The following is a 27,957-nucleotide window of genomic DNA, read 5'->3' on the forward strand; positions in this document are numbered from 1 at the left end:
CATATGATGTCATCTGATTTCATATTTTCTACCAGGGGATAATACGTATTTTTAAAATCGCGAAGTGGCTTCCCAGGCATGTACTTAGACATGATGGGCGACAATAAACAAGAGAGAGGATAATACTTGGCTGTTGAGTCAAAACCTAGGGAAGAGTAGGGACTAGGGTTGTTGCGTAGGAAACTGTCTTCTGCTGACATTCAAGACTGTCGTTTCTTGGGGTGATCTTATGGCAGGCCTTCGAGGTAGGAATCCAGTTGTGTGCAGGGCATGGATTGCTCTGATTATCTTTAGTCCTAAAATCGACTTGTGGATCTCATAAGAATGACTTACATCTCCACTCTAATTACTCAGGGCAACCTGGCTTTTAAATGTCCAGGCCCTTCTTTCTTACCCGCAGTGTGTTTTCTGTGACAGGCTGGCACGCATCTCACAGTAGTGGGATGTGCTGGGTTCCCCTGGGTCTCAGAGGCATTCCCACTCTTCAGAATTGGCTGAAAGAGGGGCGGGACGACCCTAATTTGAGCAGCTCAGTCTTTCCTTCACACTTTCCTCCGGACAACCTCAAGCAAGGAGCCATGTCCTGGAACAAGAATGTAGCCCACAATGGCTTTTCCTTTGACACTCCCCACATCTTGTCCCTCTCGGGGACAGAGATTTGTCCAAAGCCATTTAAAGCTTTGCAAGGGGGCAACAGAGAGCCGATGTTGCTACCAATGCTTCTGTTCTTCCTGGGTTTTGTTTCAGAAATAGGAACGAGGCGGTCCCCACTGCTGCAGGCATCGCTGATGCCCCCACCATAAGGTATGCTAGCAGTAAAGTTACTATTACCACAGGGTCCTGGGTACGCTGTTGAATTAACCAACTGTCATTCCAGATCCAAATCTCTAGCGCCACCCACCCAGGAGCACAAAACATTCTGGGTAAAAAAAAAAAGAAAGAAAGAAAGAAACACAGCCCTGCCCCTTTACTCCTTGGCTAAGTCTTCCAGGGTGGGAGAGACTTGGAGGGGAAGATTGGGGGTTGAAGACAGGGTGCCAAGGCACAGCACTCTAGCCAAAAGGCTTCTCAGACACAACAGTTTCCCAGGACCGAGCCCACCTTCCTTTTCTCTGAGAGTATCATTTCCCGGTTTTCTGCTGGAACCTTGGAATGGTTTGGGGACCAATGAGGTGGCAGCGGTTGATTCATGGATCGCGGTGAGGGGAGATTTCATTTCCAAGGAGGAAAGAGCACGCGGGGGGCGGGGTGGGGGGGTGGAGAGGCAGCAACGCCAGAGGGGAGGCGGGGGAAGAAAGTGAGAAGAGGGGGCCAAAAGTGGGAGGGGAGGAGGGAAGAGAGCCTGCGGGGAAGAGCCGCGGCGGCGGAGGTGAACGCGCGAGGTAAGCAGAAGCAGCAGGTTCGCTGGCCAGGAATACCAGGGAAGGCGGCTGCTGGCAAGGGGCGTGGGCCGGGCTGGGGCGCAAGGGGACGGTCGCTGTCGGTCCTGCCTGGTGGTCGCGTCCCTGTGCTCAGCGTCCCGCCGACCGGGGTGTCCCCGCCCGCGCGCGCCGGTTGGGGGGCCCGGGGTGCGGCGCCGGCCGCCCGGCCGCATTGTGACGTAGCGGGGCCGCGGCAGCGCCTCCGCCGCCCGCTGGGTCTCCTGCGCCCGCCGCTCCCGCCGTCTGTCTGTCCATCCCTCCCGCCGTCCTCCCGCGCTCCGGTGAGTCCAGGTCCCCCGCGGGCACCGCAGGGAGGAGAGGGACGCGGGCGGCCGAGGCTGTGCCCGTGCAACTTTGCACGGGGCGACACCCTGCGGGTTCTCGGGACCCCGGGGGCCCCCTTTGTGCCTCGGGTCCCTTCTGCCCGGGACCGCGCGGGGCCGCTGCAGAGAAGCCACAAGAGGGGATCGCTGAGGTAACGCAGGCAGCTTCACCCCGGGGAATCCGAGTCACTCCCGCCTCCCAGTCCTAGGCTCCAGTGCAGGGGATTGTTCTTTTCATTGGCCCTTACGCCAGTGTAACGCTTGCTGCTACCTCGGATGGTCCCGGAGGCGGGGATGGGCTGTGCCGAGGCTCCTTAGAGCTCCCAGGGAGGGGCGAAGGCATGGTGATAGCTACTCTAGTAACCAGAACAATAACAAACGTGAAGGGGATGCCCGGGTGGTGTGGCTACCCGGAGGGAGTCCCTAGCCCACCATCCCGCTGCGCCTAGGCTGCCCCGTCCAGCCCCGGCGCTGTCCGGTGTCCCGGGATTGTCCATGTCCTAGGGAAGGCTTCTTTCCTGACCCTCTCAGTGGAGGTGACTTTCGTCTGCAGGTGGTAAGTGGGGATGAAGCCAACGTTGGCTATTGTCAAATGCCACGTTTTGTTTATTTCATTTTTTTTAACAAAAAGAAAGGGGGGGGGGATATTCTGAGCCAGTTCTGGCAGCCTTACAGTTTCCACAGGAAATACTAGCATTCTTTGAGGAACACGCTACTGCTTGCAGCAAAGAAAGTCTTCAGGAGACAAAAAGGCAACTGCATTGTTGCTCATTTCCAACTAGCCACTGGGAGGGTGGAAATGTTGTTTTTTCCTGAGGGAACATTGCTTTCCTTGGGAAAGTTCATTAAGGAAGCGTTGCTGTCTGCGCCCTCCCCCCCCCTTTTTCACTTGCTGGAGGCGGGGCACCACTCCCGTGTGGTTGTTACTGACAAGTGTCCATCAAAGTGCCCATAGGAAGAAAGAACCTCCACAACCACCGAGCTACACCACGCCACACACCACGTGCTGTGGAGCCCTGCCAGGGTACAGTTTGCAAAATGAAATAAGGACTATCTGGGGAGGCTTATGGGGATTACATTTGCGCAAACGTCAGTTCTCCAAGGTGTCAACTCTAAACACATTATGGCCAGGCATCATTTCAGCGCTGAATCTGCAAGCAGGCAAAAGCCTATTCCTCATAATGAAGCAGACATCTCAGCTGGGAATATGTCCGAATCTGTATTTCGTTTGTACATATTGAAAAATTCAAAAGTCAAGAGAGCAATATGTAGGAAGGCCCCGTATGCTAATGTGTACACACCTGGGAGACAGTGTCTATCGGCTGATTCAGATATGACTTGATATTAAATTGCTTCCTGCGCCGTAGCAAAATGCTGGGAGACACCTTTAAACTGTCCTTACAACTAATCGAAGAATGTGTGACATTTGGGGGACTGATCACAGGAGTCTCTTTCTAAAGGAATGTTAGCTGAGTATTGACCATAATCAAATAACATGAGTTTCCAGGTCTAGAATCAGAAAACAAATAATGGTGCCTCTCCTCAGGGTCATAGAACATCACTAATGACAGTAATGCAGTTAAAAGGGAGGTTTATAAAGAGGCTTAATCATTTTGCACATAACCTTTATTGTCCCTAAGTGGTTCACGGAGAGAAGATAGTCCATCTGAAAGAGGATTCCATTCATTAATCCGGTGTGTTCTGTTTGTCCGTGTCTGAAAGGAAGTGACTAAAGTCTGTGGATTTCTGTGTGCCGTGCCACATCTTCGCTGAGTCCAAGCAGCTGTTCAGTGCAGGTGTACAATGAAAATAGGGAATAGAAGCCAAAAAAATTCCGAGCGCTGTTGTTCTGGAAGGACTTGGAGGGACTTCACTGTGCCTAGGAGGAGGGAAACCCACAAAAACATCTAAAACATACAAATGTTCTTTGATAGTATCAGAGAAAGCCTGGAGCCATGTTTTCTGCCAGATTGAACTTGTTTCTTGTGAAAAGAAGTCTCCCAAGTAGCAGGTGCATCATTAGAAGCAACAAGAGGGACTTTCTCTTTTAAATGCAAACTTGAATTGAAGAGCCACAAGAGGATTCATGACACTCTTAGAGAAAGAGCCTAGATTTTGGCAATCTTTCAGGTTACAGATGCACATCCCATAGGAGAATTATGCGTCTTCGGAGACAAATACTATGTGTCGGAAATCAAACTCTTGCTTCTGTGAAATGGGACCTGTATATACTTGTTTACTTTTGCTCCTCGACTTATATGCAAATGCGTTTGCAGAGTAAAATTTTCTGAAATGAATACATAATTTGGTCTCTTAGCTATACATTATGCATTGTTTTTCTAGTTAGTTAGGTAACACTTTATATTTTATGGTTGGCGCATTAGGTATTTAATTAAGCCTCTAAAATTAATGATCACAGCTGGACTCAGTGACAGGTTGGAGGCAGGAGGATAACTACAAGGTCAAGGGTCACCTGGTATTCTTAGTGATTTTCAAGCCAGCTTGTCTCAAGGGAAGAAATATCTGAATCAAAAATAAAATTAAAGACCAAAAGAGTAGTTGCTCATTGATGCCTGGGCCCTTCAAAAGTCTGACTTGACTCTTAAATAGTTATTGTATGTTTGTGAATATGTAGAATATAAAAGTTTAGATTACAAGGGCCAGGGAGATGGTTTAGGGGTTAAGAGTACTCGAGTTTTGTTCTCAGCACCCTTGTCAGGTGGCTCCAAACTTCTCTGATTCCAGCTACTGAATTCCAGGGCCTTCTTCTGGCTTCAGCGATTGCACACATGTGGAATCCACTCACTGAGATGCATGCACATAAAGAAAACAAAATATCACACACACACACACACACACACACACACAATACAACATACACACAACATAATCTCTTCACAGGGAAACTAAAAGCAGACAATAGGATTCCTAAAATTTAAATAATGCTGCGGAACAGGAAACAAGACAAGTTAGAATTGAGTTCCCTGAAAACTGAATAGTAATCAGGAAAGAATCTGGAGAAAGTAAACATACCTATTTAGCTATTTTATTAGTAACTGATTGACTGGCTATTAAGTCATTCCATAATGGCGTTGCTTAAAACTACTAATGCTCACGGTTCTGTTGGTCAGCAGTTTGGACTGGGTTCTGCTCATCCAATGAAGGTTCCTGTAGGTGACATCATCAGTCAGCTGGGAAAATGACCTTGCATCTTGGATAGCCTTGACTACCTGTCTTGCTGTCCTCAGGCTATTATCAAAGTGCACAGGTGGACTGGGACAGGAGCCTCTCTTTCTACAGCAGGCTACCCCGGGTCTTTTCACTCAGTACCCAGTCTATATTCAGGGAACAGAAGGAGCAGTGAACGAGTGACCACACAGCAGAAGCCCGTGCTGAGTACCTGTTCCTGTCATGTGAGTGATTTTCCTACTGGCCTATCAAATTCTAAGGTCAGTCCAGATTTAGAATTTGGGTGTTTAGAAAGGCAACACCCAAGATGGGAGGGAATTTTAAAAAAACATACTTTTTAAAGAAATAAATCTGTGAGACCTCTGAGTACACTTTATTATAGAGGAACCATAACACTCTGCTGAGGACGGACTCATGAAACAGTAATGCAGAGCTTCGGTGCTTCTGGAGCCCTCTGCACGTAAGAGGGGAAGTGTCCACTGCTTCATTGTTTCAGGAGACCCCAGATTTATGTTTAGGTGACTAATCATAGAGGTAGCGAAAGCACAGAGTCCAAATCACCATGAGATTTCAAAGAGCTTATGGGAATGACAGAGGATTGTGTGCTTATGAGACATGGGGAAATCAGTAAGTGATTTATTTGGAGGGAGAGAAAAACTTAGCCCCAGAAAGGCTTATAAAAGGGGGCAGAGTGAAGGTGAAAGTATGTTATGAACTGGAGAGCATGTTAAGTGTTGGCTAGTGCTTAGGTTTCTGTTTCACTGACTACTTTGTGTAGACAAGTTTTTTTTTTTTTTTTTGGGTAAAGAAGGCACCTGAAAACTGATAGCCCCTGTTAGCTTCAGAAGTTAAAAGGAAGTTAAAAGGACCACTTTCAGGAAGGAAACAATGATTCTAGGTAGGTGGAGCCTTGAAACAATGTTACTTACTTAGGTCCAGCCTAGCTGGGGTAGCACTGGCCTTCTGGAACCAGAAGCTTTGCTTATCAGCCTTGCCCAAGGTGGCATGCAGTTAGGACGAGCATCCTCAAGAGCATCACTAATTACACTGAAGGTAGATGAGGATGGAACAATCACCAGATGCCCACTGCTGAGGAACACCTGAAAACTGATTCGGGCCTAGCCACAGGGCAGTGAGGCAGGAAGCAACAACTGAGGCATATTTAGGTGAGCTGTTAGGTGCAGCAACAAACGTTAAATCCCCAGTGTAGTCTGGTTTTCTCATGGAAAACAAAGAGAGAAAAGGCAGGTCAGCAGAATGCCTCATCCGGATCCCTTCACAAATGTCAGCCAGAGGACATTTTGCTAGAAAGGGATGGAATTTTAAACATGTTCTGTTCTGTCTTTCTCCTGAAGACTTGTGCAAATTGCTGGTTCATCAAGCTCGTTTACAGATAGCCAGGCTGACATTCAGGTGGTGTCTTTATCGGCAGGTGCAGCTGGCGGTCCAGACAGAACACCTGGCCTTAGTGCTTTCGAATAATCTTCCCGAGCACCACATACAGATGTGCTTTGTGAACGAGCCCTGAATGGACCATCTAAACCTGAACATACACTTTTATATTTTTTTTTTTATTGCCCAAGCCTAAGAACCCTGAAGATACTCAATAAATGTTAATTGAATGAATGAACGCGCCATTATCTGGCACAGTAACATTTTCTGAAACAGTCTGATCAGGCTTTTCATTATTCAGGGTAGGGTTGGCTATAAAATCCCTAAGTGCCTTTTGTGGACTGAAGTGTTTCGGGACACTCCTGTCATAGTAATGTAGGGGATTTTTTGTTTTGTTTTGTTTTTCTGGTTTTTTTTAACTCTATCACTTATTAAAAATAACTTTTTCTTTTATGAAATAGAAATTGTTAAGGATCATGCTTTGTTGCAAGAGAGAAACTGAGTCACAGTTCACACCTACTCAAGTAAGAGGGAACAGATAGGGTAGTGGAGACACTTGAAAAATCCCTTTCTGAGTCCCTGTCCCTTTCATGGTGTTAAAACTGGCTTAAAAAGAAAATACCAAAAAGAGAAGAGAGAGGGTACTGTCCATGGACATCCTTCTCAGCTGACTTTTCTGAAAACCATGTCTTCTCACTGCATTCCGAGCCCCAAACCCTTGGCGTTAGGTCTGACTTATCTTCTCCACCTCCTAGTCAGCCACAGACACCTCTTGCCTTAAGTATTTTTTCCCCATTTCATTTAACTTGATTCTCAAGTTTATAGCTCAGACTATTGGACATAACGTGAGATTCCTTTTGAAGTTCTGTTCAGATAATTTACTGAAATATTTTTTTCATGACTGGCTTTTAATTAGTCTCCAGTGACCACATCATGATAGAGTTTGAGCAAGAAGCAACCCAAACTTTCTGGGCTGGTATCTATGGCTTGGAGATCAAAAGAATCATTTCTTATACCATGAAGGAGGACAGCTAGGGGCTATATTTGTGAGATCCAAGGTGCTCTGCTCTGGGTGGTTCCTAGATGTTTTATAATTACTTTGTTTATTCAATTCTCAGCAAGCCTATGGATGAAGTTTGTTTGTTTAGTGTGAGGAGACAAAGACTGTGAGGGTTGTAGTGTCTTGTTTCCCTGTGAATGTCTCTCTAGGGTTGGCCAAGCTGCAAGAGAATTAACATGGTTGGCTGACCAATAAAGAAAAGCTTGGACTTGGGTTTCCCATTTCATCCCATGTCATGGTTTTTCATGCTGTCGTAAGGTTAAATGGCTGCTCTGGAGAGAAAACATGGTGCCAGAGGGAAGACCAGTGGTTAGGAGAACTCTTTCAGGACCCTAGATCAATTCTCAGCATCCACTTTGGCTGGCTCCCAACCAACCATAACTCCAGCTGCAGGCATTTAATGCTCCCTTCAGGTCTCCACAGGCAAGTGCTGTCACATATGCATATACTACACGCACCCATAGGCAAGAATAAAAAGAAATCTTTTGAAAGGGGAAATTGCAGCAGCGGTGGAGGGTGGGGGATGGGGGTGAGGGCAGAGGCTGGGGCCTGGCGCATGCAGGCAGAGAAGTTAATCTCAGTCTCCTCTTTGCAGATCAGGAGGCAGGAGCAACCAAATGAGTTAACCACAGATGGAGTGAAGATGGAGTTAACCAGTTGCTCTGGCCCCTAGTAGAGAACTGCTCCCTATAAACCACAAGCTGCTCTTAATTTGCTTGAGAAGTTATTATCTTGGATTTTCTTCTCTGGCTTCCTTTGCTGCAAATGAATGCAGCAAAAAAAAAAAAAAAAAAAAAAAAAAAAAAAAAAAAATTACTCAGAAAACAGTAACATGGCCAGTCTCTCTGTATCTCTTCTTGATGCCATAGTTACTTCTGTTGCTGGCCTGTTTCACTGCAGAACCTCCCTAGAATCCCCTTTAAGTGTACACACAGGTCAAACTCAGTAGATGAACAACAAGTTGGTTTCACGTTTTCTCATAGGCATACCATAAGTAAAAGCAAACATGGGATACTGGTTTTAATAGTATATCTTCCTTCACTCAGTGCATTCAAAGCGTTAGTATTTTCATGTGTTCCAAATCATTGAACAGATACCTTACATTCTTCTTACTTTTTGCACACTAAGCCATTGAAATTTAATGTGCATTTGATATGTAACCTAGACTAGCCACATTTCCAAGGCTCACCAACTACTTGTGGCTAGTGGCTCCAAAGCAGAATACAGATCCCCCTAGTTGACTCCCTCTGATTCAACCAAGCCTTAGTTCCCATTTCAGCTCTTGCCTGGACAACAGGAGGTGTCAGAGGGTAAGGACCACCCCTTTGTATCCTGCTGTAGTAATGGGCACTCAGAAGTTGGCAAACATGACGAATGGAGGAGGTTACTTTCCACACTACGGTTGATAGATGGAGGCTTGCCTTTTCAGACTTAGCATACTACATTCACAACCTCGGGTTCCTACCTCCCAGCTCTGGGTCAAACGGGATGACTGGAGGCCTCCACAGTCAGAAACCGAGTGGTTGCACTACTGCGTACGGGGTCTCCGCATGTATTGCTTACCTTTTGATTTTAGTCTCTAATGTCAAGTAAAACTATGTTAAACCACAATACTTATCCCAGAATAAGAAAGCAAGCAGGAGGACAGACCAAACACAAATAATCATCCACTAGATATACCTGTTAGTGAGATTACCAAAAGGGCCAGTTGACACACGGTACATTGGTCCACATGGAGAAAGGGCCAGTTGACACACGGTACATTGGTCCACATGGCGGCAAGGAGCTGCTAGAGTTGGTATGGGCTTGCCCGCTGACCTGCTTGCTCGCTGGCCCACTTGCTCAGTACTTTCAAGTTAACTCCCCCAGCCCTGAGAAAAAGAGAGATTTACATCTTGAGTACAATTGCCTTTGCAAATGCAGCCATATTTAAATTTCTGCTAGTGCTTCTAAATGGTTAAGACATGGTTTTTGCACATCTACTTTACATTGAACAGATTGCTACTCTCATAAACCATACCAATACTAATTACAGGTGTAAAAAAAGGAAGCAAACAAAATGTAAAGCTTGAAAACGGAAGATATCAGTGTTTCACCTAAGAATATAAACACTCAACAACAGGATGAAGACTGACTAGCTCACGCCCATTTACAGAGTGCTTGAGGGGTCAGAGAGAGGCTCAGTCATTGAAAGCACTTACTTCACTTTCAGAGAATCTCAGGTCAGTTCCCAGGACCTACATCCAACTTTTCCCTACCTCCTGGAAGTTCATTCCCAGGGGATTGAATTCCCTCTGCTGTCCTCTAGAGAAACATGTACTTAACGGACACACACATACACACACACACACACACACACACACACACACACAATTAAGTCATCAATAATAATTTTAAAATGCCTTGAAGGCCAGCAGGCTGGCTTGGTGGATAAAAGTGTCTCCTGCCAAGTCTTGTGACTTGAGGTCTATCCCCACTACCCACATGGTTAAAGGAACACTCTGGCTCCTGTAAGTTATGCTCTGACCTCTATACAGATGAGATATGGGTGCTGTTGCACATGAGGGCTAGGACACATGTTTACACACACACACACACACACACACACACATGCACACGTGCACACACACAAGTATAAATAAATATATATAAAAAATATTCTAAAATCAATTAGAATTAGGCTTAGCCTTAGTTTGAGCAATATTTGCCAGTTTCACCCTAAAAAGCCCCTTGACCTGCTTGAAACTGTGCCATATGCACACAGGAAAAGTAAATCCTGCTGTCCCATGCTGTGTATCAGGAGGATTAATGAACTCAGACAACAGTTTGAGCAATTTCATAAGGAAAACTCTGTCTAGTACAACTGGAGCGTGGAGTAATATGCCAATATTTATTTTTGCAGAGTAATTTTTTAAAGCTAGAAAAATCATCACATACACCATATGGTAAATAACTAAACATTGGCCATGTTTAACTTATCTGACAGTCATGTCAGTAAGGCATGGGCAGTTCAAGACAGACAAAACTTTTATCCATTGGCTCTAATTTGGGGTTTTCATCTGAGTCTCTTAAAAAAAGAACTCATGTTTCTCTGCAACTCACATACAGTTCTTCAAACACTATGGCTCTGGGTTGCTGTGCTGGTGTAATTGAAAACCTATAAAAAGGCTGAGAGCTACTTTTGAATTGGCTCAGTGAACTTGGACTGGATTTGTCAAAGTGGCGAAAGGTTTAAAGGAATTTTCATAAATGAGGTCTCCAAGCTGTGTGTTAACCATAGAATTCCAATGCACTGCAAAGCTCATGATCTCAGAACAGTGCCTCAGAGAAGAGCAGTCAACGCAAGATGGAAATAAATGATTCATTTTCGCTCCTGGAGTTGTGCTGATGTAAGCACACTTAGCGGCTGATCATCATACTTCAGCAGCCTGCTGTGTACTAAAACTACAGCTGAGAAGTCTAATCTTTAATTGAATCGAGTACCCACAGATTAACATGGTGGTTCTTGGGTATCGGGTGTAGTGCGGTGTTTACTAGTGCTGCTAAGAAATAGAGCAGAGGTCTTCGAAAGCTCCTCATTGATTTGCTGAGAAGGGGGAGTTCTGTTTCTCCCTGTTGGAGGATTCTTCACTACTCCTCACTTCCACAATGTCTGTAAGCATGGTTCATGCTCAGAAGCCCTGTGTTTTCAAAGCTTTCATTGCAACGGGTGGATGGGTGTGTGTGCACAAGTACACTATTGGGCTATTTGAAAAAGTGTCCCTGCCTCCCAAAACCTGCACAAAATGAGCATCGAGAAAGTTTGGGATTTTAGTGAAATCGGTTATTTTCTATTTGTTAGACATATTGAGAATATAGAACGTTTCTTGACATTTAACTATCACCAGACTTGGCATTCTGGCCTTAGTGAAAAAAAAATTGTCAAATCTTTTTTTTTTCTTAAATTTGATCCAGGTTGACAATTTTCCAAAATCATTAAAATGTGCATGTAGGAAACCCAGTGTATTCTGCTATCCTTTCTTTTCTCCCCCCTTTGGCAAGCCCCACTGCACGATGCATTGTGTAATAGATTTTTTTTAAATGCACAGCCAATATTTGCACAGCATGAGAAAGAGAAGCTCTGCCATTTCACGTGCCTGGTCCCAGAGAACAAGAAATGGCTATGTGCTGTTTCGGTCAAGATCAGGCATTGCAAATGTGTCCTCCCCAAGTTCAAAAGTAAGAAAAGAGAAAAAGAAAAGGAACCTGCAGGGACAAATTCCTATTTGATCTATTTGAGGCAGACTGTTACACTCAGGGTCTAGTATTTCAAAGCAGGGGCCTTGCTAAAAGAGGGAAACTAGCAAAACACTTGACTGGCTCTCTCATGGATCATAGTTGAGAGAACTTGGGCTCATTACCAGATTCTATCTTATATCCAATCTCAGAACAAGCTGGGTAGAATTAGGAAGGGACTGCCACTGGCTGCCAGGAGCTGGGATCATGACTATGTCAACAAATGTCCTTAGCTATCTCTAGCAGTTATTAGAACACACTCTTACCCACCTTCAGGATAATTTCTGGCATGTTACAGTAGAGAGCTGGTTGTTAATTTTGGTAAGAGCTGATTTCTCATCCTGTAAAAGTATCTAGCCCAATGTTGAAGGGTATCACATAATCAGCATACACTAGCTGGAAAACCGAAGTTTTCAACATGTCTTGAAAAGTGAATGTGTTTGTATTTCAGGACCCAGGGCTAACTCCAGTGCAACTAGCCAAAGTTAGGGGTTTTACTTTACAAAAGAAAATCATGTATTTATACCCACAGAATCTGAATAAATGCCCTATGAAATAAGTAGGCAAAAATGCCATTACTGGCAGATGTTTGGCAGACAGTTTTAAAGGTGAGTGAAATCATCAAAGGTTAAATCTGGCTTTTCCAGAACTTTTGATGCTAGGAAAGAATTTGGAGCTTTGACAATAATGAGATAGAAGATAAGATGATTAACAACAGACATATAAATTACAGACTTGTTCAGAATGTTAACCCCTCTCATCTCCATTATCTGCCCAAACAGGACTATGAACATGCTGGATAATAATAGCAGACAGGATGGTAGACATTGCACTAGTTCTAAGCATGACGTTGAACATCGGAGCAAGGGCTGGATTATCTAGCTTCTTAGAAAGCCATGTGGTTTGGGATGGTTCATAAAACTTCTCAATATTTTGATATGGTTTCATCCTTTCTCAGGTTTATTGATTGCTTCATATGTGAGCTTTGGTGTTAGGGTTTAAATAGAAATAGTGATGTCAGTTCCAGATCCACCCCACTTTCCTCCATCCACTGTTCCTGCTGAAGTGTATGTTGGGTGCTTTGTAGGATGAGCTGATGGGCTCCGTTGGTCTCTCGCTTCTGATGGATATAATATTACAATATTCCACTCATCAGAAAGATCAGCTGAGTGTTAGCAAACACGTGCAGAGAAAGGCTGAGTTTTTTCCTGAACAACAGGACCAAGCACAGCCCTGCTGGCCACAGGTGGTGGCTGCAGATCTCTCGACCATCTGGCTGTGGCATCTGTTTCCTCCTCCAGACATTTCAACCTGGGACCTGCTCCTTAAAATCTTAGTAGCTCAGAGTTCTACAGTGTATCTAGGTCTTTATATCAAACTATCATCAAATTGCATTTGTGTCTATGATCTGTTTAATTGACAGAGTGATAACCCAACTCAGAAGTCACTAGACTCAGAATGTCACAAGAGTAGGTCTAGTGCAATGGTTGCTTTTTAGTCTGCGTACAACAGAGCCGAGTCTTCCATAGTGAAAATTATTTCATTGGATGGTTTGGTCCTTGTATGAACACTGCGGAAGGTACTTATAGAAACTGAGATTTGGCTTGACAAGATGGATCAGTGGTTGGTTCTGAGTTCAACTCCCAGCATTCACATGATGGCTCATAACCATCCGTAATGGGATCTAAAGCCCTCTTCGGGTGTTCTCATGACAGCAACAGGGTACTAATATAAGTAAAATAAATAAATCTTTTTTAAAAAAATTGATAGATAGGTAATCTATTCTTACAGATGTCACACTCATATTCCATCGCTGAGCAAAGTGTAGGATTTATAGCTCCATTATTGACAATCCGGCATTATCACTCTTGGGCCACCAATGAAAAACACTGAAGACTGAGCCCACATCTTCTGCTCAGCCACACTGCCAACCCAGCTTCTTATTGTTAAGTAATAAACTGGGTATGCAATATTATTATCCCATTGTTTAAATCCTTCAAAGTTTAAAATAAAAACAATTACTATTTTGCAAATATTAGAAGTGAAAGGAGGGGCACAATCAGGGGCCAAAGTCATTCAATGCTCCTAAGGCAGAACTAAACAGTGATGGAGGGTTTATCTCCTTCCTCAGTATAGGCTACACAGTCATGACGGATCTGAAAGAGAAAGCTGGGATTTCAAAGTATTTAGTAAATTAAAACAAAATCCACATGGGATAATTGAGAATGTCTAAAGTAATAATCTCCAGTTGTGAATTTTAAATAACAATAGGATTGAATCACGGACATTTCAGCCTCTTTGGGTTAATTACTATAAGGTCTGGGATTAAAAGCACTTCACGTTTCTATCTTCTTAGTAGTTCCAAAGTAGATGGTGTTACAGTGGGGTTTCTCCTTGACTTCTGCTGAATAGAAGACCAGCATTAAGATGCTTGGTACATCTTTGACCTCTCTCTTAAAGGGCTTGTTCTTAAGCCCTATAAAGTAAGCTATTTTGTGATTTTTAGCATTATTTCACCCAAACTTAGGCTCATTAAACTGTTAAGAATGAAAACCAGAAAATTCTCTGAATAAAAAAGACAGTTTGGAAAACAAACCATAACATGCTTTCTTTCCATTTCAGAATAAATGTCATAGTGATTGAGATTTCAGAACATACATATGAATGTATCTTTCAGTGTCTTGGGGGAAAATGTCTACATATCTTCCCTCTAACAATGTAGGTTGGGAAGAAAATTTCAAAAATGTTTCCTTTTTTGTTTTTGTTTTTTTACAATTAGGTAAATTGATGTCAGCCCAAAGATGTATTTATGTATCATTCCTCCTGAGGAAGGAACTGAGCGGACAAAAGCAAATAGCCCATTGCTAAATGACCTGGCTCTTCAAGGATGCAGTATTGTCATTTGGAATACTGGGGTCCTATTTTTCTTTCTTTCTTCCCTCACTAGTATTTCTTTAAGGTCTTTACCAGGTAGGATTCCTTCTTGCTATTTTTTTAAGAATTTGTTTTTATATATTGAAAACTATACAAATACTAGCTTTGTCAAGTAGGTATTATCTTTGAACTATCCATAATCTTCTGTTCTGGTAATCAAATCCATGTCTTATATTTGATAGGCAGCTGCTCTGTTGAGCTGTACCTCCAGGCCAAATTATCCTGCCCTGAGATGTACCAAAGCGCTCTAAAGCAGTGGTCCTCAACCTTTCAATACTACAGCCCTTTAATACAGTTCAACAGGTTGTGGTGGCCCCCAACCATTTAATTATTTATTTTTGTTGCTACTTTATAACTCTAATTTTGCTACTGTTGTGAATCATAGTGTAAATACTTTTGGAGATAGAGGCTTGCAGAAGGGGTCGTGAGCTACAGGTTGAGAACAGTTGTCCCAATGTCTCCTTGTCCATCCTTCTTCTTCACCCCTGCTGTTCCCGTTTCTGTTTCCTTTTTATTTTATTTATTTTCCTTGAATGAAATAATCACATTTTCATTAAGAAGGGAGCGTGTTCCTAGTAATTACTATAAATGATTACCTGATTTTCACATCCGTTTGTGCTGATTCAAGTAGCAGCAGTCTAAGAACACAACGAAGTTTACTGGATTGTACAGAAAATATTACATTATTCCTAAGAACTTCCCTGACTATTTCCAGACAGTCACCAGGGACTGTTAGTGGTGCTGTTGATGTTATTTGCATGGAGAGGTCTCATTATTCAGTGCATTTCTTCCATGAACACATGGTTTATTACCTTTTTGAATATGAATGAAGTTTTTCCCTCCTAGGAATTTTCTAATCAATAGTAAGGACAGGGGCCCAGTGCCCTAGGAAGAAAGAGAAGTGAACAAGAAATCTTCCTTATAACACAGAAGGTATGATCCGACTATCACAGGCTTCCCAGAAAACATATCATTTCATGTACAGGTAAAGGCTGACTGAGTGGTCACCAGGCAGGAAATGTATAGGAGAACTTTAGAGTTTGACAGAACCCGGAAATCTTATTTTGATGTCCTTTTACACTGAGACATATGGTGTGGGGGTGGCTGACATTAAGGTTCAAAGGATGACTGGAGCCAGGTCTTGATCCATTTCCCACTGAAGAAGAAGGGGGTTTCTGTACCTCAGTTGCTGAGTGATACTGACATATAATCCTGTGTAGACTGCCATTTATTCTTGAGGTTTAGCCTGTCACCTCTGTTCCTTTTGTCTCCTCTCATCTCTAATCCTGGGCTAGCAATCCTCCATGTTCTCGCCATCTGAACTCTTTAAAACGTTGGGGGTGGGGGGGAATGTGTCTCACAAACTTTATACTCTCAAAGAAAATCTCCTTTCTTTCAAGATCTTGGCTTTGTTCCAGTTTCCAACTAGTGAATAGTTCCAGCTTTCAAGGACATTGTCTGTAATGGTGCCCAGTCTCCAAACATCCCCCAACTCCTAGCATGCAGACTCAACAAGGCCTGCTTTTTATATCTTTTTATGTTACTCTCGATATTTTTCTTTCTTCTCTCCCCATTTATCTTGTCTTTATTAATGTTGCCATTGTCTTCTCCTCTGACTGTTGTAGCAACTTTCTCTGTCTCTTTTTAACTGAAAATATAAAGGGTTTCATAATAATATATGCTCTTTACAATTTCCCACTCTACAAACTCTTCCAAGATCCTTTTCACCTCCCCACACATTAAATCCACTTCTCCCTTTCTCTCTTTAGAAAATAAACAGACAAATAAAGTTAAAAAGAGAAAAATGCTTGTGCAAGAGGGTGTGTGACACACACACACACACACACACACACACACACACACACAAAGAGAGAGAGCAAAACAAAACAAAACCCACTAAATTGGAAACCATAAGACAATAAGACAAAAGCTGCCCAAGCAAAGCAATATGAGGCAAAAGCCTGCAGAAATGCCACTGAGTGTGTTTTGTTTCGCCTTGACTATCACTGTTTCATGAGACTGTTTCATCGCGTTTAATATTGTAGCAACTTAATTCTACTACTTTCTGTTCTATCCCTGCATCATTCCTGAAAGTGATTTTTGCTTCAAAGGTTTATGTTAGCGGATGTGTACTGGATTTTCACTAGGTTTTGATTAAAAACCAAAACCCTTAGTAGGACACATAAATCTGTATGATTTTGGTCCCATCCATGTTTGGCTTCAGGGAACCCACGGCCTACCCCCCTTACTCTACACCACGAATGCTATGGTTGGTGAATGATTTTGTGTCCCAGACATTCCCAGAGACTGTTGCCTCCTGGGTGTTTTCCTCCTCTTGTTCCTTCTCAGCCTTCTTGCCCTGACAACTCATTTCCTCTGCCCTCTGCCCTCTGCCCTCTGCCCTCACCTCTCTATCTGTGTGGCAGAAGATTATTTACTTTTGTTCGTGGACACCTCAGTGCCAGACATCATGTTTCAATCACATCTGCTGTACTCCTGCTTCATTTCATATCTGACATGTAGCTGTGGTACATGCAATAGCGTTTCCTAAGCAATCGTTGAAGACTGGGTGGTGCACTAATTTGTTTACATACATTTTCCCTTTTAAGGAGTTATGGCAGTCTGCCTTTGGACATGATATGGCAAAAGGAAAATTGAAAGTTGGCATTGAGATTTTTCTGATGGTGAACTCTCACAATAGTATGTTATTAAAAACAAGTTAATCTTAGACCTATAGTGGGTAAAGGTAATAGATTAAGCAGAAAACTTATCGTAGTGATATTGGACCACAGTGTTGACTGGAATGCATAGAGAACTCAGCACATGTCCCTTAGAAGTCACCAAGAAACTTACTTTATTCAACTATGTTATGTTATTATTTTTTAATTATTTATTCTTTGAGATTATACTCTAATATCATTTTCACCTCTTCATCCCTCTAATCCCAGGCATATATATATTCCTTGCCCTATTTATGGCCTCCTTTCTGTTAATTGTTCTTACAAATATATTCATATATGTATATTCATATATATTTTTAAAGACAAAGTATGTAATACAAGTACACCCTGCTCAGTCTAGATAATGTTACTTATATGTATGTTTTCAGGGCTGGCCATTTGGCACTGGGGAGCCATTTGGTGTACTCTTCTCAGAGGAAGACTGTTTTCCCACTCTCAGCATTCGGTTTCAAGTAAAATAATCCTAAGTTTAAAGGCTCATTGTTAGGTTCATTATTAGGAAAGAATAATGGTTGACTCTGTGGACATGTAAACCAGAGTACCTGTGTTAAGTTGTTCAAGCTGCTATAACAAAATACGAAAAGTGGGGTAGCTTATAAATGTCTGAAGCTTATTCTTGTATTCCTAGAGAGAGGTTGAGATGCTCCAAATCACAGATAACCAGACCCAGTATCAAGTGAGGAGCCACATTCTGGTTTGTAGATGCTGTGCCCTCAGTGAGTCTTTGCAAGATAAAAGAGCATCAGAGAGCTCTCCAGATCCTGTGTGGAGAGTTATCACTCCTAACCCTATCACCTTCTAAGGACGCTCACCTGCTAATACTGTCCTGATGGTGATTGGACATTAACTTATGAATTTAACAGGACACAAAGTTCAGACCATAGCGTTGACTAAAAAATCACAGAATTCATGATCTCTAACATTAACCCATTGAGACTCCACTTTAAAACAAAACAAAACAAAACAAAAACAAAACTGCCTGACTTTCTTAGACTCAACAGACATGGAATCTCAACACAGTATCTATTCTCAAAACATTTACCTTGCATTATTTCTCCATCATAACCCTTACCCCAAATTCTTGAGTTCTATTGTTTATCTATTGTATTTCTTCCTTGATGCTATTCATTATTCAATGCTGTCTTTATGAATATTTGCATTGTCTTTGACCCACAGCAGAAATTCAACAAATGTGTTGAATGAATGTGTAGCCATGTCTTGTTTTCTCCTCTGTCACTGGGATAAAATACTCTGACAAAAGCAACTTCAGTGAGAAGGGTATATTTTGGTTACAGCTCATCATGATGGGGAAGCCACAGCGGCAGGAGCTTGAAGCAGGTAGCTACTTTGTAGCCTTGGTCAGAGTAAATAGTGAGAACACTGCATGCTGATGCTCAGCATTCTGTCAATTTGCAGTCTGGGAGGCTCAGCCCAGGGGTGGGTCTTGTCTGCACTTAATATCTGTCTTTTCACACCAATTAATGTAGTCAGAATGATCCTCTTCAGGCATGTTGAGAGGCCATCTGACAGCTAATTCTAGATTCTGACACTGACCAGCATAAGAAAATCATTTTGTAGGATAGCATCCTCCAGACATTGACTGTGTTTTCGTAGACATTGTTTGCTGATTGTTACAATGCAAAACTTGTTCACCAAAAATCCAAAATAGAAAATGTAAAGCTATATAAAACTTGAAAATAATTCTCCAATTTGGAGATATTTACCATCTTGGTATGTTTTCTGAGTTTGTTTACTTGATATCATAACTTTATAATCTGGATATCATTTTGTTTTCTCTGGATTTTAATAGGTATTCAACAATCAAACTGATTTTATACTCTAAAATAATTTTTATTCTGATTTCTAGCTTAAAATGAAGTAAATCTACATTTATCCCTGCCTTTTAAAACAACAGAAATAACGAAACACAGAGAAGAAAATCCACATCTGTAATGAAGCAAGTCATTGGCAGCAACCTCAGAGCACAAACCTTACAGTTCATGCCAAGTCTATAACGCACAGATACAGGTGAAGGACGATGTAAGAACCTACACTTATCTCGTCTCCTTGGACCTTGAGCAAGACATTGATTTCCCTCATATTAAGAGCATTGCCCCAAGCCATCTCCAGTGCTTCCTGGCATATGTGATAAGACTCAGATCTGTAGCGAGAGTCCAGGAGAGGTTAGGAGCAGTGCCACAAGCACCCACTTGTCACAGCACGTGAAGGTTGGCAAGAGGGAACCAGAGAGGAACCACCCTAAGCCTGTTTCATTTTCTTTCCTTCATCTTCTGGCTGAGGGAGCCAGCAGAAAGTGATCTGGGGAAAGAAGGAGGCAGGCAGCAATTGCCTTTAAGGGCAAGCAGAGGGAGAGGCAGGGGCCAGAAAAGCAAAAGCTTTCTGGAAGAGCAAGTCAGGCTGTTAGGCTTCCTTATGTTGGTCTCGACGCGTGGAGACACTCTTTAGTGCTGGGTGAATGGAAAGTGTATCTACTCTCTCCCTAATCTATTTGTTAGACATGGCCACTTTGGAGAAAATAACCCATTACGATTAGAAATAAGAGTGAAATAGCTGAGCTTGGACAAACTTTGTGTAGTTCACAGAATAAGGTTAGCACTAAGATAGGTGTCATAAATCAAAGACTAAGCAACCCCGGCACAAAAGGGCACGTGTTTCTGTAATTGTGAAATGAGCTTCACGGCCAACAGTGAAGCTGAGCTTTTCAAATTGCTGAAGTGTCACTGTTTATTTATGAGCCAAGATAAAACTCATTTCTAGATAAATGACCAAATTGAAATACTATAATGCACACCATTCAAGTGCTGTTATGGTTAAAAAATGTGACCATAAAAATGTCACATTATTACGGAACCTATTTGTTGGTGGGGTATTTTCTGACTTCTATCTCTCAGTTTATTGACTCCCACTAGGGTTTTATGGCTTTCCTTGCATAGCCAATGCACAGTAGTTGTTATAGAAGAGAGAGACTGCCCTTTCTATTTGACACAGCCTTGAAAAACTCAGAAACCTAAACCGGAACCGGTGTTCTTGCTCATGACTTTGGATGAGGTAGCTACAAAAGCATTTATTGGCAGCCATCATGCTTCGTCTGCAGAGAAACACTGTGCTCGTAACATAAGTGCACAGTTAATTGGAAACTATGTCTTTTCTCCCAACTGGTCTTCCAGTTCCTGTAAGTGCTTAAGCTCTCATGGTGAATTGCCTCAACTGAAAAGAGTAAATTCTTTTTTCCTAATCTTTTCAGTAGAGAGAGTGAGAGGGCTGGTATGTCAAATGGAGCAAAATGCAGCTAGTATGATCAACAGAGAACAGCCACACCCCCATTTCAAAGCAAGGCAATCCTGTTTTGTGTGTCTTGAAGGTCACAGGTTATAGTCTACTACCGAGATTACTAACACTTCAAATGTTGCTGGGATTAGGACACAATGGACAATGTTTAGAGATACAAAGACTGTAAGTCATTTAAAATTTGTAGAAGTAAAATACACATTGTGGTAGACCTGGAGAAAGCAAAAGGCTTAAGCAAGAGTAGATCAGTATGGAGTAGAGGGAACATGGATCATTTGGTAAAGGTGTTTTTTGAACAAGCCTGGAGACCCAAGTTCAAAACTCAGAACACACATAAAAGTAGAAGGAAAAAACTGACTACACAAAATTGCCCTTTGACTTCCACATGTATACTGTATCAGGACACTCTGCCCCCCATCATATGAACACATACACAAGAAAAATGCTAATTTCTTAAAAGAGTAAATAGGTATGGAAGATTATTCTCATGCAGAGGCCAGTGGTGAATCTAGTGGGTAGTCAAGTAGCATCCTGGAGATGAATCAGGGCAGCTTAAGCACTCCAGTGGAGTCCTAAGAAGAAGCAGCCAAGTCAAACTGAAGATGGAATGATCAAGTCATAGTAACTAGCCTTTACCTAGCTCCAGACCAAGGGCACTCTTCTACAGTACTCTTCATAAGATAACCAATATGCTCTTCACAATTGCTCAGTGAATTGTAGGATATTTGGCACACCTTCAGAGAAGAGGAAGAGGGAGGAAGAGGAGGGAGGAAGAGAAGGGATAAGGATGAAGCCAGTCTGAAAGCGATGTGCCTGAGACACATAGCTACCGAAGCTTAGCTAAGACTTGAGCCCTGTTCCCAGAGTACATGTTCCCAGAGACTGTACTTCTTTATTACCTCTGTCAGATGCAGTTTACAATAACAGAAGACAACTTTTAAGAGTTTATCTCTTTATCACATAAAAAGATGAGTTGGCGCCTAGATTCATCAGTTTCTACCTGGTTAACTCGAGATTCCTAGCAGAGAGAAGGCAGTGCACAGGTTTCAGAAGAGTGGACACGAGGGACTGATATTGTGGGAGGGAACATATTAGATAGGTTAGAGAAAGGATTTTAATAGCACAGCCTAATTTAAGAAATATAGGTTCATATTAGAATGATCACTTCATCTATTTCTGTTCTGCAATAGAAAGTTATCTTAATAGGAAATATAAAATCTTAAAACTGTGCAATAGTCGTAACTTAAATATCAAGTAAAATATACACATGGGAGAAGCTTCTGGGTTTTGATGTGTACCCTAATAATAATAATAATCCTAATAATCCTGTGGATTATTCCTTCAGTATTGCTCCCTAAGGCAAAAGTGACAGTAATCCTGTAGATGTGGGCTTAGTTTCTTGGTGAACTCTGAAAGGAACAGATGCCAATGACTCAAAGAATAAAGCCACTGCCTGTGGCAACTCGTATTGTCAAAATGACAGCACATTTTGAATAACCATTCCGTTTTACAAATCACAAGAATACAATGGTCACTTGCCTAGGTTAAACTAGTTTTCTTTTTTCTTCCCATTTTCACCAAAAGTACTCCGATGTGGTTTTACAGCAAGCAGATCCTTCTCTCCTGAAGGGACCTGAGTTGGGATGGTATTGGTGGCCATCACTCATGCATATCAGGTTCTCTGGAAACAGGCCTTCAGCGGGAAGTGCATTAAATTGTGCTCCAAAGTCAACACCTCTGGGCAAAAGGGAGGGGCAAGAGAAGGTGGGCTTCTCTTGTTAAGTCCCATCTAAGGCCTTGGCCAGCTTATGGAGACCCTAAAGGTTAGGGCATCCTTCAGCACTGAACCAGGTTACAGTGATGGGACCTGAATCCATGCCATCTCATTGCTGGCAGGAACATGATAACAGTTGACTCGTTAACCAAGGGTCAATTCCTAAAGAAAGTTGATAGCCTTGGACACTGGGCAGAATCCTTCCCAGGAGCCAGGGAAAGTGACATTTAAGTAGCATGCAGTGATGTCCAGTGTCATAACTGTAATCTCTATAGTCTATAGTTGACGTTTATTTCCTAGTTAATGTTTCACAAAGAAAGTGAATTTAGGAGAAAATTATTTTAATAGAACTTTTGCTATAGAGAAAAGAAATAACACACACACATACACATATATATACATATACACATACACATATACATACACTGATTAACAAGAAAGTGTGGGGGCATACATATAAGTGGTGGGTAAATAGACTGGGTTGTTTTCATGTGCTGTATCCTCTAATGTTTGTAGCTTCCTTGCAAAAGTGTGGTCATCTCCATTCAACTGATGAGTAGAAGTGGAGAGCTCAGGAGACTGATGAGATCAGACATTTAGTAGTTAATCACGATAGCAGGCCAGCTCTTCCCAAATCAAAGCCCTTTACTCAGTCAGCTCCTATGCTGTTAGTTTTAAACCTCGAAATTCAGCCATAAGCTTTCTGCTTTGATAGATAATTTTTGCCTGTGTTGTAACAGTGCTTTCTTATCCAGAAGTTTGTCATCATGGATCTCAGACATTTGATATTTAAACGGAGCATGTATCCATGTATCTTTGATCCTTGCCACAAACTTCTATTGAATAAAAACAGAAGTACTTTACCTTTACTCTAGCAGGACTCCGTGCTGACAGTAACCAGGCATCTTAGGAACACAGACTACTCTGAAGGCCCGGTGTAGTGGTACATGAAGGATGCTGAGGCAAAGGGTGCTGAGTTCAGTGTGTGTGTGTGTGTGTGTGTGTGTGTGTGTGAGAGAGAGAGAGAGAGAGAGAGAGAGAGAGAGAGAGAGAGAGAGAGAGAGAGACAATGAGAAGAGAAGAGAAGAGAAGAGAAGAGAAGAGAAGAGAAGAGAAGAGAAGAGAAGAGAAGAGAAATTGGAAGTGAGCTACAGTGCGCTGCTTTCTGCCCTGTCCTCCTGCATGAGTAGCAGCTGAAGGAACTGAAGATGCATAAGGTAGAAGCCAGAAGTCAGTGTGCACCTACTGACACTTGGATTTCACCTGTTGAACACGGGGAAAGGACAAACATGTTATGCTGATTAGTTTCTCGTCAACTTAACACAAGCTAGAATCATGAAAAGGAACTTCAGCAAGTCTGTGGGATATTGTTTTCAATTAATAATGTGAGGTGGCCAAGCCCACTGGGGGCAGTGCCAGCCCTAGGTAGTTGATCCCGGGTGGTACAAGAAAGTAATCTGAGCAAGCAATGGAGAGCAAACCAATAAGCAGCACTCCTCCACAGCCTCTGCTTCAGTTCCCACCAAGCTTGACTACCTGCTCTGATTTCCCTTTGAAGTGGACTTAGAAGTTTTAAAGGGAAATAAACCCTTTTATTTCCAAATTATTGGTAGTTGATGTATTTTAACATAGCACTAGAAACAAACTGGAATGTATGAACATACATGTACATATATACACACAAGTACAGAAACAAGCCAATTCTTACATGATCCTAATTAACATTCTATAATGTGTGATGATGACATTCGGGAACCAGTGGAAAGAAATACTTTAAATATGTGACTAAAAGAATTTTGAAGTGAATTTAAAGCTCATTTAAATCTGAATAACTTCCTGGGGCATCTCATCTCATTAGAATGCCCGAGTAATGAATCTTTTCTTTTCCTTCTTCTTCTGAAACTACGGTTGACTGATTCTCCACAGTTGACTCATGTTACAAATGATAACAACACTTTCATTGCTCCATGACAGTTGGCTTCCTCTGATTTGTTTTTGACGCCACAATTAAAGTAGACAAGGTTCTGTTGTCCCTTTGTTTGTTTTAATAGAGTACTGCTGGAGTCAAGTAACCCAAGAGACAGACATTTGTCAGATAGTCACATACATCACCGTCCACAAAAAGGAGTAAAGAGAGTGGCTATGCTTTCAGCCTTCACATTAAAAAGGCAACACATAATCTCAATCCCAAGACCTTTTTACCTCTTTTTTTAGCAGCCATTACTTTATTCATGCCTTTGGTTCAATTCAGTCGTAATTTAAAGGAGGATTTGCTGAGCAGTTGGAAAAGACAGCTATTTCTGTGTGATTGATGCAGTGTCCCATATAAATCCTATAACCCTGCATTATAAATCATGTGGGAGTTTAGTATGAAAAACAGATGACTATACAGTTGCCTTTTGGAACACAGGGAAAGGCAGTCAGGTATCTACAGATAACAGCGGTGCCATTATATCGTGAACATGTAGTTGCGTGAGTGTTCGTTAACAATCTGAAGCCAGACAACTTAAAAACACACTCTCACAGCTTGTCATTATCATCTCAAAGGTCTCTAAACTGGCTTATCACTTCTGAAAGACTGATAATTTATTTTATTGTTCTGGGTATGAAAATGGTTATACAACAATGCGATTGCATATTTAGGCATTCATGTTAGGCTGAGAATGACAATTTATAAAGGATTATAGATAATAACAAATTTAAGTCTGCCTCTGGGTTCTGTGTGAAATCAGGAGCTTAGCAGTCATGTGAGCCCTCAAGAATTCATACATGTACACTGAGCTATGGACTTGCAGATTTGCAATCTCCATTGTATCTAAAGGAAGCGTTGTCTGTCTGTTTACTAGAATGTTAGAAGCAAAGTTTCTTTCAAAAACACTTTTGTATGATCTGAACATGACATCTTACTGCAGAATTCATACTTACCTCTGCTTATAGGACAGGCATTCCCAAGCTGGATGTATACAGAGGCCAGGAAAGGATGTATACCTGGGGGACTCGAGTGCTCCACTTGGGACAGATTAGTAAAGCAAAGGATTATGGGTGGTAGCAAGTTGAGCTTGTGATAGCTCTGGAATTTAATGTCAGCTTTCCACATCTTCAAGTTTAAGAGAGAGGGAGAGAGAAAAGTTTTGACAGAATTCCCCGACAGAACACGAGCTAGGCAAGCAAGGTCACTTCCTTATGTGGGACACAAATTACCCAAAGGTCTCATGGCCGCACATTTCATCTAAGTCAGTATGAGAACGGATGGAGCCTTGTTTGTCTTCTGTCTTACATACATGGGACATTTGAAGTAAGAAACTAATAGTCTGAGCAGGTTCTTTAAGACAGAATTAGAAACACCTCAGATCAGCTGTCTTCAGGTGTTAGAACTGACGCAGCTGTTCACGCTTCAAGCAATCCTGTACATAATATTCAGCCAGAACTGCAACCAGTTGAAATCTTGTTTTGTTTGGCACATTGGCTTTTATCATTGATTGGCTCACAATTGAACTTTATATATTTTTTTTCCTTTCCCATTTATGTCTCAGTATGAGATTTCCTGTCTTGGGTCAGCCTCTGTGGTCAACTTTTATCTGATCATTTGTCTGTCTGATAGCCTCTCTGTGTTTTTATAACATTTTAAACAGAAACGTAAGTGCTGTTTGTGAAAGGCAAGCTGTTCCGCTGGGGAGGGCCTCCTGTGACTTCTCAGGTTGTTTTCACGTTCAGTTGATACCGAGCTTCTAGAACAGAAGGCTGGGAATTAACCATGAATGAGACCACTGAACACAGGTTTCCTTCCTGGCCAAGCCTGTCTTCTGGGGCCGAGAAAATGATGAATGGGAATAGGAAATTTATGGGTATAGCCAAATGGGTTAATTTTATTAATTTCAGACTCAGCTCGGCTCAGAGACAATATAATAATCTATAAAAAAATGGAATACTGGATACCATTTCTTTTCACTCTTTAAGAGCAAAATGTGTTATACTAATCAGGAGCCTATAACTTGGCCTTATGAGCAATTCAGGGGGGAAAAAAAAGACAACATGTGAAACCTGCTTAGAGTTGGAAACTGTAAAGAGATTCTTTCTCCCTGTTGCTCATGAGGTATTTTTTTCCATGTGTTGAATTTCATTTGAGTTGTTCAGGAGAGAACATGGGAATTTTGTTCTGCTTTCTGGAACCTGTGATGGAGGAGGGGTCAGGAAGCAATCCAACCACTTTCAGTAGGAAGGAGCCCAATGTAATGACTCTGCAGTATGCTGGCTCTCTGGCTGCGTCTGTGAGCACACCGTGCTGCCATGGTTTCCGTGCGACTGCACACTTACAGGAAACTTACTTAGCAGGAGTTGTTAGGTGGTAGACTGGAAGGGGAAAATGCATATGGGTGACAGATCTTCCTTTTTCCCTTCACCATTTCCTCTCCAACACCAAGAATATTAGGGACTTCTAGGCCGGAGACCATTGAGAATTCTTGACACCTCAAAGTGAACAAACGCTTTGTTTTTCCATGCAGCTCTAAAAGTAACTTAAAATGGCCAATCGGATGTCAGTGTGATCAGACATTGTCAATATTGACACTTACTCTGTCCCCCTCAGCTAAACAATTACTTCCTTGACCCACCTTTGTTAGAAAATATGTGAACATTTCTTTTGAATTAGTCAAAGGAAGCACATGGCTTTACAGAGATTTCCATGGGAGATTTAAAAAAAAATTTACTACCTCCTCACCTGTGTCTAGACAAATTTATTAGGCACTTGCTGATGGTGAGTAGTGCCTGTTTATGAAGCTGATTTCTAGACTGCTTACATGGGAACTTTCATAAATTACCTCAAGTGCTTTAGAATTTAAGCTTAAACAGGGATTAGGCATTCATAAATTGAATCAAGTGGTCCTGGACAAACAGGGAAGAAAAATGTCTTTTAATGTGCCTCTGGCTTTCTCCACTTCCTAGCCTTCAGCCTGAGGAACACGCTCCACTATAAGGAAGGACATATTTAAAGTCAAGCCCTCCAGGGCCAGAAACCTCTACTTTACATCTTGGCTAAGCAGGGAGGTTAATCAGCACCATGTCTCTCTTACAGATGACAGGGCACATTTCTAACGTGTTGAGAGAGATGTGTACAGAGCTTACCAGTTGAGCGGTGTCATTGCCCTGGCCTCAGCAACAGTTTTAAAACCTAAGTTGTTTTCAGCTGTCAAGAGTCAAGCACTGTGGTCGGTTACAGAGAGCTACCTACTTGAGTCATTAGTGTTCTGTAGCCACTATATAAAACTCAGAACTGCATTCTTTGAAATATAAAACATCTGCATTACTCATGGCAATATTCCTTGTTCATTTTACAATTTAAGGTGACTTTTACCAAATCAAAAAAAAATTGGCTCCCAGTTTGGGTAAGTCAGCTATTTAACTGCATTAAAAAAAAAAAAAAAAAAAAAAAAAAAAAAAAAAAAAAAAAAGCCATTTAAAGAGTCAGGTTTAATCCTCTGGAAATTAAATCAAGACTAGGTTCCAAATGCACTCAGCCTATGTTCACAGTAAACTAGTAGTG

General features: G+C 42.0%; 1 protein-coding gene across 1 annotated transcript in view; it reads left to right on the top strand.

Moving 5' to 3' along the window:
• Positions 1 to 1,348: 1,348 nt before the first annotated feature.
• The window catches only part of SNCAIP (synuclein alpha interacting protein), a 136,739-nt gene continuing 110,130 nt past the window's right edge, over positions 1,349 to 27,957 (top strand). The window contains exon 1 of the mRNA XM_080920523.1: positions 1,349 to 1,382. The gene's annotated coding sequence lies outside the window, so the exon portion shown is untranslated. The remainder of the gene's footprint in view (positions 1,383 to 27,957) is intronic.

Source organism: Micromys minutus (assembly GCF_963924665.1).
Source record: "Micromys minutus genome assembly, chromosome: 8".
Taxonomy (NCBI): domain Eukaryota; kingdom Metazoa; phylum Chordata; class Mammalia; order Rodentia; family Muridae; genus Micromys; species Micromys minutus.